Below are 3,332 nucleotides of genomic sequence, written 5' to 3'. Positions count from 1 at the left end.
ATTAATCTATATATTGCCATGTGTCTCATGGCTTTACCTGTGTTCCAATACATCTTGCTCCCCCAGAGGCCCACAGGGTCTTTTCTGACTCTGCCTTTCTTCTCTTCCTGTCTCTTTGCTTGGATTTCCCACCTAGCTCTGACCTGTCTTGCCATAGGCCGAAGAAGCTTCTTTATTAATCAATGGTAGCAACACATATTCACAGCAGACAGAAAGACCATCCCACAGCAGAGGCATTTTCATTTGTGATTTTATTCTTATATTGAAAATAGATTCTATTCATAAAATATATTCTGATTGTGGCTGCCCCTTCCCCTACTCTTCCCAGTTCCTCCCCACCTCCCCTCCCACTAAGATCCACACCTTTTCTATCTCTCCTTGGAAAACAAACAGGCATCTAAGGGACAATAATAATAAAATAAAACAAAATAAATAATAAATGAAAAACAAACAGTCTGAGTATGACTAAACACAACAAACAAGAAAAAGAGCTAAAGTTGCTTTTTGTTCATGGTCTTTGTCACAGTAAACGAGCTGTTTATTTTGTGTCCACCTTTCTCCAAAAGTGTGGTACACTTCACAAATTTACATGTCATCCTTGCATGAGGAGGGCGTGCTAATCTTCTCTGTATCATTCCAATTTTAGTATTGCTGAAGAGAGCAAGGGAGGTATTTTCCTAATCTAGGTTCCCACTTCCCAAATGACTCTCTAGCTTGTGTCAAGTTGAAGAAAAAGGAAGAGGGTTGGGAAACAAAACAAAAATACCTAACTAATACTGGCCTATAATGCCAGCTCATTGGGAGGCCGAACAGGAAGATCATGAGTTTGAGGCAGGCCTGAGTGATATAGTGAGACCCTAGTTAAAGAGAGCAAGGAGAGAGGGAAAGGGATGTGAAAGATCTCACCAAAGAAGCATTCAGAACGTCACATAATGTCCAGTGTCGCTTACATTTGTTAGAGATGATGATAATGGTAACAGCCAACATTTAATTCTCATATGTGAGATGCTAGACTTGATATGCATTGCCCAATTTGGTCTCCACAACCACTTTGTAAAGTGGGAATTTTCCAGGCTGAGAAAGTTAATTTATTGTTATTTTCATAGTCACAGATAATGAGGCGCTCAAGGGCAGTATAGACCCCATCTCAAGTCATGTGAACGTCAGCTCTGCCGTTCTAAATTTCAATCATTGTCTCACGCTTTGCCCTAGCTATTATTGTTTTGACAGATTGTTTGGGTCAAGTTCTTTTTGGAGTCCTTTGAATTCATGTGTCAATGCATCTTTGCAAATTAAAAAAAAAAAAGGATGTAGAAACCTGTACACTAAGCTTCAGAGTCAAAAGTCTCGAAGTCAAGTGCAAACCACTCTAAAAACTCCAGGCCTGGTAGCGGTAAAAACATTTCTTATTCCATTAACATGCAGTTTTCATAAGCCTGCTGTCTGGTTTCGCAGTATTGAATTCCACAGGTTATATATCAGATGTTAAAAGTCGTGGCAAAACTATCTAATAACAAAAGATGAAGGTTGGTTTACATTTATGCTATTGTGTTAACTTTAAACTTATTTTCTAGATTTATTTATTTTTTATTTTCTGTATGCGGGTGTTCTGCTTGCATGTTTGTCTGTACTTTCTGTTGCATAAAGTGCCTGCAGATGCCAGAAGAGGTCTCAGATCCCCCAGAACTGGAGTTTCAGACTGTTACGAGCCACTATGTGGATGCTGAGAATTGAACCCCAGTCCTCTGGAAGAGCAACCAGTGCTCTTAATTGCAGAACCATCTCTCCAGTCCCTAAAATGTTCCCTTTAAAGCAGGAAGCTGCTGTACCAGAAGTTCAAAGGCCTGATTAAATATGCAGAGCTAATCAGGGACAGAGGCAGAGTTCGCCAGCAGCCTGGACCCTCAAGGCAATGCTGTGTTCCCTTCCTAGACAAAACTGTCCTCTCATTTCCCTACATTCTCTGCATTAGTTAAGTAGTTAATTTTGATAATTAGGACCTTAGGAATTTCGCATCTGTTTCCTATAGGATTTGTAAGAAGACAGGTGGATATGGATACATATTAGAGACCTCTTCCAATATGGCTACATATAAGTCAGTTTTTCTTTTTAACAAACAAGCCTATATTTTCTAGAAAGTTCACCATCATACATTGACTCATTCCCTAACAATGTAGAATAAATGAGGTGGTGGTGTGGAGCACTTCAACAGTAGAAGGGCTTTTATCCAGACGGTAGGCAATTCAGCTCACCACACCAATCTGGATGATTAACTAATACTAATTGATGGTGATGAGCTCTTTAGGCATACGAGAAACAAGTCACCCTCTTAAAGTGTTTTCAGGACCCTCTGTCTTGGGGTTGTGGATAGACATGACAGGTTCACAGTGCCAGAGCAATCTGTTCTGAAGAGAAAAAGTTCAGCCAACCATTTCATCAGCATTATGCCACAGAGTCACTCACAGGAGCCTTAAAAACTGTTTTGACAGCTTGTTTCGGCTGTCTGTAAATCTACCCTCCAGATACAAACCTCAGAAAATGCCTAGAAGAAAAGGAAAGTAGATATTTGATGTTGAGCTTCATTTATTACCAATTTTTGCTTTACATATCTGATCCACTCCGTTAAACCATCTTTGTGGTCCTCTTTAATTTTTTAAAGATAACATGAAGTTCAGAGTCAGGCTTACATCAATATTTTTACATCTTCAAATTTGGAAGTTTGCATGTAAAGTCTTACAGAGACTAACTGATGTTTTTCTCTCATAATAGAAATTTAAATAGCATTCCAATTGCATTTATATGTGTGCTAATGGTCTTCCCTGCTACGAACTTCAGAAATTTTAGTGTCCATTTAGTCATAACACACACACAGTTTCAGTGACCTGACAGGCAGATCTATAGAGCACCAACCTTGCCTACTTATGTGAGCCAGAAGAAACAGGATGAGGTGTCAGTGGTGAATCTGGTTGTTTTCTCTTTTCTTCTTCCTCTTCTTTTTTTTTTTTTTTTTTTTTTAATTTGATGCTTAACCATAATGAACCAGAAGCTTTTATGACAAATCTTTGCTGGCCCCTGCAAGATTCCTTTGCCAAAGATCGAGAGATTTTTCTTTCCATTTTATTTGAAAAATTGTTAGTATCTTAATTTTGTATTTATGTGACACTGTTTGTTGAAAAATTTAGCAGTCCTTTTTATACAACATCAGATGTCATGCTGTTTGGAGTTTGGTGGCATAATGTTATCAGATCCCATAAAAATGTGAAAAAAAAAATCAACCCTGCTCATAAGGAATCCATTAGAGGAAATCTTCAGTATATGAAATTGTGACTCAT

At 38.4% G+C, this 3,332-nt stretch overlaps 1 non-coding gene across 1 annotated transcript; it reads right to left on the bottom strand.

Moving 5' to 3' along the window:
• Positions 1 to 561: 561 nt before the first annotated feature.
• Positions 562 to 664, bottom strand: LOC131894778 (U6 spliceosomal RNA). The gene has a single exon (XR_009375012.1). It is a non-coding gene; the product is annotated as a U6 spliceosomal RNA (small nuclear RNA).
• Between the last annotated feature and the right edge of the window lie 2,668 nt (positions 665 to 3,332).

This window comes from Peromyscus eremicus, chromosome 17 (genome assembly GCF_949786415.1).
Source record: "Peromyscus eremicus chromosome 17, PerEre_H2_v1, whole genome shotgun sequence".
In the NCBI taxonomy this organism is placed as follows: domain Eukaryota; kingdom Metazoa; phylum Chordata; class Mammalia; order Rodentia; family Cricetidae; genus Peromyscus; species Peromyscus eremicus.
Note: the sequence above shows the minus strand (reverse complement) of the source record. Positions and strands in the feature narration are given on the sequence as shown.